This window comes from Mobula birostris, chromosome 5, assembly GCF_030028105.1.
Source record: "Mobula birostris isolate sMobBir1 chromosome 5, sMobBir1.hap1, whole genome shotgun sequence".
NCBI lineage: Eukaryota > Metazoa > Chordata > Chondrichthyes > Myliobatiformes > Myliobatidae > Mobula > Mobula birostris.
The window spans coordinates 172,731,639-172,744,342 of NC_092374.1; the positions used below are offsets into that span (position 1 = coordinate 172,731,639).

At 45.1% G+C, this 12,704-nt stretch overlaps 1 protein-coding gene across 2 annotated transcripts in view; it reads left to right on the forward strand.

Moving 5' to 3' along the window:
- Window positions 1–12,704, forward strand: part of LOC140198044 (uncharacterized) — a 176,829-nt gene that overhangs the window by 345 nt on the left and 163,780 nt on the right. Inside the window, exon 1 of one of the 2 annotated variants that reach the window (XM_072258885.1) lies at window positions 759–836. The exons of the other annotated variant lie outside the window; for it this stretch is intronic. The gene's annotated coding sequence lies outside the window, so the exon portion shown is untranslated. Of the gene's footprint in view, window positions 1–758; window positions 837–12,704 lie in introns of those variants that run through there. 2 annotated transcript variants of the gene reach the window in all.

The following is a 12,704-nucleotide window of genomic DNA, read 5'->3' on the forward strand; positions in this document are numbered from 1 at the left end:
ATCGGACGCCGAGACTGACCGTTCGGGCGCACATGGATTGACTTTAGGGAATTCTGGAGCAGTGTGATGGTTTATGGGGAGGCGTTGAGCAGTTCTGAACCGCGCTGGTTTGACTGTGCAGGTGCAGTTGGCATCTGTGGGTCGAGGAGTCTGACCCCGCTGCTGGCGGGCGCGGCGATGGCGGGGGGAGGGGGGAAACACACCTCTCCCTGGGATACCTCCACCCTGCCCGTGGCCGGGAGGAGCTGAGTGGAGAGTCCCCGTGACCATGGAGCGTGTGTGTGTGTGTGTGTGTGTGTGTGTGAAGGGGGGGGGGTGCTAGGAGACACGACAGTCCCAGCCCGTTCCCACAGGAGTGCCCACTGGGCTGTCCCAGGATCAGTAACGAGCGCATTTCTCACAATTCATCTCATTCTTACTTAGTCTGATTGCCAACGAGGAAGCGGGAAATGACGGCGACTTCTCTCTGTCACCCCTTTGCCAATGTGTTGCCTCAGAACTGAATTGCCTGCATCAGTCCGGAGTCAAACTGAGGCAGCGAACGGCGCAGTGACACAAGCTCCTGCCCAACGTGACCCCGCAGTCCCGACCCTTTCTCCGGATCCCGGATACTCGGGGGCGGGGGGTGGGATCGGTGCGAACGCTGGGTTCACGACGACCCCGTGCTAGACCAGCCGGTAAAGAAATTGCCAATGTCCGTGAAGGGAGCGGGAATGGCGAGGGAAGGGAAATTTCCTCATCCACTACCCGCTCCTACAGTGCTGATACCCGCTGTGGTGGAAGTCAGGCTCGGTGGGTGTGAGGCCGCAGAGGAGACCTGTTTCTCTGGACCACAAGTGAGTGGATTCGGTCATAAACGGAGGGTGGGGCCTGGATAATATAAACGGACCCTCTTCCCGTGCACATTCCACCCCCCACCCAACTTACTTAATATCCAAAGTGCTCATTTCCGAGGCGTGCACACCTCATGCAATAACCCTCCCCTCGCTGAAACTGGCCTTTAAGCCCACCATGTCTTTGTCGACTGTGATGCCAATCAAACCAATATACGATCTATATTCGTCCATTTTCACCTCCTTGTCCCAAACGTTCCTATTGTATCTTCTTCCATGACACAATAAGTACTTGCCTGGTACAGTGGTATGCAAAAGTTTGGGCACCCCGGTCAAAATTTCTGTTACTGTGAATAGTTAAGTGAGTAGAAGATAAACTGATCTCCAAAAGTCATAAAGTTAAAGATGAAACATTCTTTTCAACATTTTAAGCAAGAATAGTGTATTATTTTTGTTTTGTACAATTTTAGAGTGAAATAAAGGAAAGGAGCACCATGCAAAAGTTTGGGCACCCCAAGAGATTTGAGCTCTCAGATAACTTTTACCAAGGTCTCAGACCTTAATTAGCTTGTTAGGGCTATGGCTTGTTCACAGTCAACGTTAGGAAAGGCCAGGTGATGCAAATTTCAAAGCTTTATAAATACCCTGACTCCTCAAACCTTGTCCCAATAATCAGCAGCCATGGGCTCCTCTAAGCAGCTGCCTAGCATTCTAAAAATTAAAACAACTGATGTCCACAAAGCAGGAAAAGGCTGTGAGGAGATAGCAAAGTGTTTTCAGGTAGCTGTTTCCTCAGTTCATAATGTAATTAAGAAATGGCAGTTAACAGGAATGGTGGAGGTCAAGTTGAGGTCTGGAAGACCAAGAAAACTTTCCAAGAGAACTGCTCATAGGATTGCTGGAAAGGCAAATCAAAACCCCCGTTTGACTGCGAAAGACCTTCAGGAAGATTTAACAGACCCTGGAGTGGTGGTGCACTGTTCTACTGTGCAGTGACACCTGCACAAATATGACCTTCATGGAAGAGTCATCAGAAGAAAACCTTTCCTGCATCCTCACCACAAAGTTCAGCATCAGAAGTTTGCAAAGGAACATCTAAACAAGCTTGATGCATTTTGGAAACAAGTCCTGTGGACTGATGAAGTTAAAATAGAACTTTTTGGCCGCAATGAGCAAAGATATGTTTGGAGAAAAAGGGTGCAGAATTTCATGAAAAGACCACATCTCCAACTGTGAAGCACGGGGGTGGATCAATCATGCTTTGGGCTTGTGTTACAGCCAGTGGCACAGGGAACATTTCACCGGTAGAGGGAAGAATGAATTCAATTAAATACCAGCAAATTCTGGAAGCAAACATCACACCGTCTGTAAAAAAGCTGAAGATGAAAAGAGGATGGCTTCTACAACAGGATAATGATCCTAAACACACCTCAAAATCCACAATGGACTACCTCAAGAGGTGCAAGCTGAAGGTTTTGCCATGGCCCTCACAGTCCCCTGACCTAAACATCATCGAGAATCTGTGGATGGACCTCAAAAGAGCAGTGCATGCAAGGCGGCCCAAGAATCTCACAGAACTAGAAGCCTTTTGCAAGGAAGAATGGGTGAAAATCCCCCAAATAAGAACTGAAAGACCCTTAGCTGGCTACAAAAGTGTTTATAAGCTGTGAAACTTGCCAAAGGGGGTGATACTAACTACTGACCATGCAGGGTGCCCAAACGTTTGCTTTGGGCCCTTTTCCTTTCTTGTTATTTTGAAACTCTAAAAGATGGAAATGAAAAAAAAAAATCTTGCTTAAAATATTAAAGAAATGAGTCATCTTTAACTTTATGCCTTTTGGAAATCAGATCACCTTTTACTTGCTTAGCTATTCACAGTAATGGAAATTTTGACTGGGGTGCCCAAACTTTTGCATGCAACTGTACATCTTCTTTAAACTGTTCCCATCTCACCTTAACCCTGTGCCCTCTAGTATTTGACATCCCTGCTCTGCAAAAACAAAAGATTCTAGCTGTCTGCCCTATCTATGTCTCTCATAATTTATAAACCTCTGTCAGGTTGCTTCTCACCCTTGGGGGCTGCCCAGGAAACAATAAATTTTGCCCAGCCTTTTATTATACCTAGTACTTGCTAATCCAGACAACATCCTGGTGAACCTCTTCTGCACTCTCTCCAAAGACTCCTCTCGTCCTGTGGTCTGTGTGTGGGATAGTACTAAGGTTTGAGGCTTGGGTGGGTGCGTTAAGGCTATAGGACAGCTGCATAAGAACCCCCCCCCCCCTTCATCAGTATTATCATCACACAGCCCGTTTCCTAGTCAACATCGCTTCAGCCTATTGCTGTTCTCCAGGCTAGCCCACAGCCCAGACCTGGAATCACTGAGGAACGATGTGTCAATGAGTGGATGCAATCGCCGTATCCCGATGGAAGTTTGGTCATCACATGACATTTTCCCAAGCAATGCCTGACCAAGTGAGCAACACACAAGGTGCTGGAGGAACTCAGCAGGTCAGGCAGCAGCTAGCATCTAGCATCTACAGAACCCGGTGTCCTATCCAGGTGACATTTTCGTCATGTGATATGCAGTTCACCCATCATCATATGAGTGTGATGACATTTCTTTGTATGAACCCATATCCAGCTTCCCCTTAAACTTACCACCAGCAAGTCCAGCTGTTGTTATCCATCCCTTGAGGGTGCTGGTGACCCTGGCCTTGAGCTGGTGTCGTCCTTTTGATGGCTTTGCGGAAGGAGTTCTGACATATAGACCCAGTGATTAAGGGCTGGGTGATAAAGTTTCTAGTCTGGAATATGTGTGTGATGCTGAAGGGAGCCTGTAGTTTGTGTTCTTCTTTACTTGGAACCTACGCCCTGATTTATGACCAAGGCTGCAAGTCTGGGAGGAATGGACATTCTCACACCTGATCTTATGATGGAGTAATGCTGCTGAGAATGGCCTGAGCACCTCCCATGGTGATGTTCTGGGACTGTGGTGATTGACCTCCAATGGTCACAACCATCTTTTTTTTTCTGCAAGCTATGGCCCCAACCAGTGAAGTGCTTGTCCAAAGCCCACTGACTTTAGATTTACCAGGGCCCCTTGATCCCACATTCCGTCTAGGGTTGCCTGGGTAACCTCCCCTCACCACTGGAGCTTGGCTCTGACTGATGACTCTTTGACCCGGACTGCGATCTGGCCTGGAGTTGAGTGGCTGTGCAGAGGCCCCAGAATGGACATTGCCGAGCAGGTTATTGGGAATAGGTGCTGCTGGACAGCTCTGTCAGTGACATCCCCCATCGCCCTGAATATCGAGAGTGGACCAGATCGGGTTTGTGCTGCAGTTTGTGAACAAGGCTTACCTAGGCAAGTTTCCACATGGTTGGGTGGATGCCAGTGTTGTAAGTGGACTGGCTAGAGGCAGAGCTAACTCTGGAATGTGGCCTTCAGTACCACAGCTGCTGTAGTGTTTGCTATAGCTGCTGCTCTCAGTTGGTTGCCAAAGTCACTTGCACTAAATCAGACTGGCTTCTGTGCTGGGGATGTCAGGAGGAAGCAGAAATACTTTATCTACTCACCGCTGTTTGTTCAGGATACCGAGATAGCAAACAAACAATGGGCCTGTTTCCACATGTGGCTACAGCATCAGCGAACAGACTAATCACGGACTGTGTATGCTTCTGAGCAATGTACGTAACAGGAGTGACTCAGCCAGCAGGGCAGCATCCATGGAAAAGAGTAAACAGTCAACATTTCAAGCCTACACCCTTCATCAGGACTGAGAAAAAGATGAGATGTTAGAGCAAGAAGGGGGGAGGGGAAGAAGGTGGTAGGTGAAACCAGGAGAGGAGGAGGGGTGATCTGGGAAGTCAATTGGTGAAAGAGATAAAGGGCTGGAGAAGGGGGAATCTGATAGGAGAGGACGGAAGACTACGGAAGATGGGGAAAGGGGAGGAGAGAGTGTGGTGTTGGACAGGTAAGGAGATGAGGTGAGAGGGGGAAATGGGATGGGAATGGTGAAGGGTAGGGGGGCAACTACCAGAGGTTTGAGAAATCGATGTTCATGCCTTCATGCCTAGACGGAATACAAGGTGTTGCGAAGCGGTCTCCCAAGCTATGTCGGGCATCATCGATATACAGGAGGCCATACCAGGAGCACCAAATACAGGAGATGACCCCAACGGACTCACTGTTTAATGTCTTTTTCTCAGTTAGTGGATCAATATAGATAGATAGATATACTTTATTGATCCCGAGGGAAATTGGGTTTTGTTACAGCAGCTCCAACCAAGCATAGAGCATAACTATAGCAATACAAAAACCACAAACAATCAAACAACAAAATGCAAACTATACCAGATGGAAAATAAGTCCAGGACCAGCCTATTGGCTCAGGGTGTCTGACCCTCCACGGGAGGAGCTGCAAAGTTTGATGGCCACAGGCAGGAACAACCTCCCGTGCCGCCCAGTGTTGTATCTCGGTGGAATATGGCCGAAGTCCAACAGTAGAAAGTTCAATATCCGGTCTACAAACACGTTCCTCGATCGTAATATGACCCGGATTGCACCATCTGTTGTTAACCAGAACAGTAAGCACCCAACTCTTTTACACTTACCGCTGTCAGTGCACTTCCGGTCAGCCTGAATGGTCTGGAAGCCGTCCATGGAGAAATTTTGATCGGGTATGTCCTCGTGTAGCCCCGTTCCAGTGAAACACATAACACTGCACTCCCGAAATGTTCTCTGACGCCTGGCTAGCACCGTGAACTCGTCCATTTTATTACCCATCGAACTCCTCTTCTCCATAAGTTTCTGGTGTCTCGACCTGGTCCTTTTTCCTGGCCTTTGTGATCCCCCCTGCATCCTCTCTGCCTTTTCCTCGAGATTTCAGCAGGGGTGTCCGCCGCTCTGCTCGCTAAACCGGCCGGCATTAGCGCAAGCAGCTGGTCCCTGGAATACACAATACTACCATGCTTCTGTCCTGCTAATGAGACGTGTCGGAATGTAACTACTTCCAGCGCTAAAAACCCAAATAAAACTGTCTCTACCAGCATGTTAGAAAGGGTGCAGCTTCGATGTGTTACCGTGAAAAAAAATATAAAACATAACATGTTAAAAAGTAAGGAGAAAAAAGTAAGAATACTGGTCTGGAATGGCTGTAACAGGCTGCATGCACGACCGGTGCATGCACACTTAAGATATGGTTTACCTAATGTACATTTCATTAGATATTTACAAATTAGGAATTTTTTACGTGGTTTGCTGCCAAATTACCCTTATGCTTATCCACCAATATGACAGATGTTCTTTTTCAGCTTAAATCACTTCAAAAAGGGTTGAGAGCTATAATTTATAAATGGATATTGAATTTATGAATGATATTAATGATAAAATTAAACGTGCCTGGGAATTGTAAGTTCAAGAGTCATTTTCAGATAATCAATGGAGTAAAATTCTTCATTTGGTTAATAACTCATCTATTTGTGCCCGTAATTCCTTGATACAGTTCAAGGTAATGCATTGGGCCCATATGTCAAAGGACAAACTAGCACATATTTTTTCCAACATCAGTCCTATTTGTGACAGATGTAACAGTGAGGTGGCCACTTTAACTCATATGTTTTGGTCTTGTATAAAGCTAGACAATTTTTGGAGAGATGTTTTTAAAACTTTATCAAAAGTTTTGGATCTGGACCTACAACCTAATTTACTTCCGGCAATATCTGGGATTACCCCATCAAAACCAGGAAATATTCCTGTTTCCACTCAACGTATGATAGCCTTTTTGACTTTATCGGCTAGGAGAGCCATTTTACTGAAGTGGAAGGGATTCTAATCCACCTACGGTCTTTTATTGGCTCTCCTCCATTATGTCCTGTTTAAGTTTAGAGAAAATAAGAAGTCAGACATTTGATACATCGTTTAATTTGAGCAAATCTGGCGGCCTTTTATTCAATATTTTCATTTGATTTGATTTATTACTCTTCCAATTTTTTCTCGAAGTTTTAGATTTGATCAGAGAGCCTTTCTTTTCCTTTTCTGGTCGTATTGGCAGAATGGACTGCCCAGTACCTTTGTTTTGTATAGTGTAGTGGGTTTTTTTTCTGATTTAAAATACAAAGTTTTTTTTTTCCTCTTTATGAACTGATAAAAGAAGAATTGCTGTTTTCCTTTTTATTATATATTATATACTAGCTTAACACTATGTATGATTTTGATAATGTCTATTTTAATCTCTATGGTTATTGATATATATATATTTGAGATAATTCTCCTCTTGTTTGTATTTATGTTCCTTTTAAATTAATAAAAAGATTAATAAAGAGAGAAAGGCCCCAACGGACTCACAAGTGACGTGTTGCTTCACCTGGAAGGACTGTTTGGGCCCTGAATGGTAGTGAGGGAGGAAGTGTAGGGGCAGGTGTAGCACTTGTTTTACTTCCACACTTGGACTGGAGGAAGCACCATTTGTACTTTGTCTGGGGAGCCTCCACCCTGATGGCATAAACAACAATTTTGTGAACTTCCAGTAATTACTCCCCACCCTTCACCATTCCCATTCCCATCCCATTTCCCTCTCACCTCAACCGCTTACCTGACCATCGCCTCCCTCTGGTGCTCCTCCCCCCCCTTCCCTTTCTTCCATGGTCTTCTGCTGTCTCCTATCAGATTTTTCCCCTTCTCCAGCCCTTTATCTCTTTCACCTATCACATTCCCAGCTCTTTACTTCACCCCTCCCCCTCTCCCATTTTCACCTTTCACCTTCCACCTTATACTACTTCCTCTCCTCACCCCAACCTCTTGCTCTAACTTTTCATCTCTTTTTTGTTCAGTCCCAATGAAGGGTCTCGGCCCAAAATGTTGACCGTTTACTCATTTCCATAAATGCTGCCTGGCCTGCTGAGTTCCTTCAGCATTTCGTGTGTGTGGCTTCGATTTCCACATCTGCAGATTTTCTCACCTTTGTGTATGCTTCTGACACCATATTGTTATACAGTACAGAAACAGGCCCTTCAGCCCAACATATCTATGCTAACCAAGGTGCCCAACTGATCTAGTTCCATTTGTGTGATGAGCTCTTCAGGCCCATGCAGGCACTGATATTTTTAGGGCACCTGAACTGGTTAATTGTTGTCTAATAAGAGTTGTTAGTCATTCAGAGTTCCTTGTCATGTGGTCTCCTGGTGCTTTCTGTTTAGACTTGTTAAGTTTATTTTGATGAGCTTGGGGATTCCATGATACTGGTATTATTTAAGTGGACGTCTGATTAGCACGAATTGTGGGGTCCTAGTTTTGAGAATGTTATGTCTCGTGGTGTCGCGTGGCCGCGCCATTGATGTTCTACTGGAATTCATATGACTCTGGTCACCGTCTCTACATTGGAGTCTGTCTTGCCTCCGCATTTGGGTTCTGACATTGGCCATACACATCATGACATTTGCCTGTGGTCTCTAGCCTTCACTATCCATGTAACTGTCCAAACATTGTAATTGTACCCGCCTCTACTACCTCCTCTGGTAACTTATTCCATATACCCACCACACTCTGTGTGGTAAAACTTGCCCCTCAGGTCCCCTTTAAACCTTTTCCCTCCTACCTTAAAGCAATTCCCTCTAGTTTTAGACTCTACTCTGGCTTTGGCTATTCACTTTTTCCATGCCCCTTACAATTTTATATACATCGTCAAAGGAAAATAGCTTTAGCCTATCCCCGTCTCTGTTCTATCCCCAGTGGATGTGAGGAGCAGGGATGGGTGTAAGGGGGGGACACACAGAGAGCGGTAGCAGATCAGAAAGTCACATAGAAACAGGAGCAGGCTTGGTCTGAGCTCACATTCCCTCAAACACCATAGGGAATGTTAAGTTACCACATGCAGCTGCTCTCTTTCCCTTTTGGAATTTGTCTCCCACCATGTCCTTGATCTTGCTGTCTAGTTCTAGCACCTCTTTCTCCAGTAGTTCCTCTTCAGTAACATTAATGAATACAGGACCTCGCCTGCCCCACTTTAAACCCAACGATTAAACTCTGTGTCTGCATCTCTCACTAAGGTGACAGATACAATGCCTCAGTCACATCTTTACTGGCCATTATAATCCTCTTGTCAGTTTCACATGTAATTTTAGTAATCCCTTCATATATAGGTATAAAAGCTCCCACAGCCTTACTTTATATTCCTCTGACTTCACTCTCGTATTCTTGTCTCCATCAACTTTTTGGCTTCTTGGCTGTGTTCTGAATCTCTACAGATCCTTCAGCTCACCACACCCTTGGCAGAATTACAAGCTTTGATTAAGTTTAATACCGTCCTTGTCCTCCTCCATGAGTTTGGGATGTTCACTTTACTTGCGAATGTATAAAAATTTCAAAGTGCTGAAAATTTGCTTTGCCTCTCTGCTATCTGATTTTAACCAGATAAAATTTGGTTAATATACCAGATTTGTCAATATACCGCACACACTAAATAATTGGCTTTACTTACAGTAAGCCAAAACTCTTGCTTATGAATAAATTGCCTCCCTTTGAATACAAAATTCCTTCTATTGTCATCACTTCTCCCTCGAGGACCCTTCATTGAGATCGGACTGAAGATGCCAGGGAAAGGCCCAAGTACATCGTGGAAAACAGTCTGGAGAAGACGGGTTGAGTGGCCTCATTCTGCACAGTCTAGTCCATGCAATGTCCAAAGGTGTTTCTTTAGTGATTGAAATCTAATCCCATGTCCTCAATTCAGCCAACACAAAGCAGAGATAGTTCTGAGTTCCTCGTGTATATACGTTGGTGCAGTGACTTTTTTGGAGTTTCCACAGGCCATGGAAAATGGCAACCTGGGCAATAGTATTGATCCATTCTGAAATGTACAGCTGTAGGCTGAGGTCCAGCAAATTCTTCCTCAGGTGCCTGGAGGGGCTCCCCTCTATGAACTGCTGCTCCCTTGCCTCCCCCTTCCTTCCCTTTGCTCATTTGGTCAGGTCTATTCACTCTCCCTGCTTCCATACTCCTTTTCCCCATGGCTCCTCCTCTTCCTCTCTAACCTGATTCACCATTAGCCCTCTGGCAGTCTCTCCGGAGCCCACATTGCCTGCTGCCCATTCATGTCGAGGAAGATTGCCTGGGGTATATGACCAGCAGTGTGAGTGAATGTGTAGGGACAGAGGAACCCCAGTGCAGACCCTCTCACTCCAGCCCCCCCCCCCCACAGATTCACGTCATGCCTGGAGGATGCAGAGTGACTGAGCTGAGGGCCATTCAGAGAGGGACAGAGGGTAGGGTTTCAAAGGATGCTGAAATGCTCTGAGGGAGTTTTAGAAGGAGACTGTGTGGTGCCACAGCTCAGATGTATCCCTGTTTCATCTGGGAAGCAACTGAGTAATGGTTCAGTGTACGATATGAGGCAGGAGACAGGGTAGCCAATTTAAAGTAAAGACCAACATTAAAGGGAGGGATGTTGTTTCTTGCATTACATTATCTACACACCCACCTAAGAAAGCATGGGAAGCCTTGGATTATCAGTCACCTGACAGGTGTTGCCTCTGACAGTGTCAAGCCCTATCAACTCTGTTTGCTGGTGGTCTCTAGACTAGGGCTTGAATTTGCAGCTTTTAGACCCACAGCTGATGCTTACGGTTGAGAGGTCAGGGTTTACCACAGGGTATTCTATCAGGAATATTGGATTGAGAGAGGGGCAACCTATGGGATCATTCCATAACAATTGAGTCCCAAGTCCAGTATTGTGGATTTTGGATCAGTTCAAGGTGACCTGAGGTTGTTGGTGAAATTACTCCATTAAAGCTCTTCCTAATTTTCAGTAGACTGACGCAGAGTGAGTTGATGCAATTGTCCGTTCACGGTGAGATTCCAACACATGGAATCATTAATTAATTCTAGTCAGGGCCAGGAAGTATTGGTGAGGTTAATGGTTTCTGAAGCTCACCTTCCATAACGTGTCCGACACAGTGGCCTCACTTTGAGGACACATGGGGCCATGGTTTGGAAATATGAAAGCCACTCTTTGAAGCTTAAGAACAGAACTGTAGCTTTTGATAGGGTAGAGTGCAATGTGGTTGGAAGGATATCTCTGAGACTGGTGACAGATCAGTGACCTGATTTGTCACCAATAGGCTCACGACATATGGACTCAATTTTAACAATTCTACAACTTGTATTCTCAATGTTTATTGCTTATTTATTTATTATTATTATTTTCTTCAAAGTTCAAAAGTTAAAATGAAACTTATTATCCAAAGTACATATCTGCCACTATATACAACCCTGAGGTTCATTTTCATTTGGGTATACTCAATAAATATAATAACCATGATAGAATTAACAAAAGACGACATCAACAGGATGGAGATCTAGTATGCAAAAGACAACAAACTGGGCTGTGTGGTGAAAAAAGCACAACAGCACCTCTTTCACCTCAGACAGTTGAGAAGTTTGGCATGAGTCCCCAAATCCTAAGAACTTTCTACAGGGGCACAATTGAGAGCATCCTGACTGGCTGCATCACTGCCTGGTATGGAAACTGTACTTCTCTCAATTGCGGGACTCTGTAGAGAGGAGTGGTGCAGACAGCCCAGCACATCTATGGATGTGAACCTCCCGCTGTTCAGGACATTTACAGTGACAGATGCGTAAAAAGGGCCCAAAGGATCATTGGGGACCTGAGTCACCCCAACCACAATCTGTTCCAGCTGCTACTATCCAGGACTAACAGACTCTGGGACAGCTTCTTCCACCAGGCCATCGGACTAATTAACTCATGCTGACAATTGTATTTCTAAGCTATATTGATTGTTCTGTTGTATGTCTTACTGTACATACTATTTATTACAAATTACTATAATTTCCACATTGCATATTCAGGAGGAGACATAATGTAAAGATTTTTACTCCTCATGTAAGTGAAGGATGTAAGAAATAAAGTCAATTCAATTCAAACAAACAAACAATAAATACCGAGAAATGAGATGTAGAGTCCTTGAAAGTGAATCTATGGGTTGAGGGAACAGTTTAGTGATGGAGCAAGTGAAGTTATCCACTCTGGTTCAGGAGCTTGATGGTTGAGTGGTAATAACTGTTCCTGAACCTGGCAATGTGAGTCCTGAGGCTCCTGATGGCAGCAGTGAGAAGAGAGAATGCAGTGGCTGGTGGGGGTCACTGATGATGGAAGCTGCTTTCCTGAGATAACACTCCGTGTAGATGTACTCACTGGTGGGGAGGGCTTTACCCGTGATGGACTGGGCCATATTCGCTACTTTTTGCAGGATTTTCTGTTCAAGAGCATTGGTGTTTCCATACCAGGCTGTGATGCAGCCAGTTAATATACTCTCCACCACACATCTACAGAAGTTAGTCAAAGTTATAAAGTCATGCCGAATCTTTGCAGACTCTTAAGGAGGTAGAGGTGCCGCCATGCTTTCTTCATAGTTCCTCTGAAATGATAAAACTAAAGAATTTAAAGTTGCTGACCCTCTCTGTCTCTGATCCCCTGAGGAGGACTGGCTCATGGACCTTCACTTCCTTCTTCCCAAATCATCTCTTTGGTCTTTCTGACATTGAGTGAGAGGTTGTTGTGGTGACACCACTCAGCCAGGTTTTCAGTCTCCTTCCTATATGCTGATTCATCACCATCTTTGATTCGGCCTACAACAGGAGCTGTGCTTAGCCATACACCAATATGTGTAAAGCGTCTAGAGCAGAGGCCTAAGCACAAAACCTTGTGGTGCCCCAGTGCTGATGGAGATTGTGGGGGAAATGTTGACAATCCAAACATTTTGGGGTCTGCAAGTGAGGAAATCCAGGATCCAATTGCACAAGGAGGCATTGAAGACAAGGTCTTGAAGCTTATTGATTAGTTTTGAGGGGATGA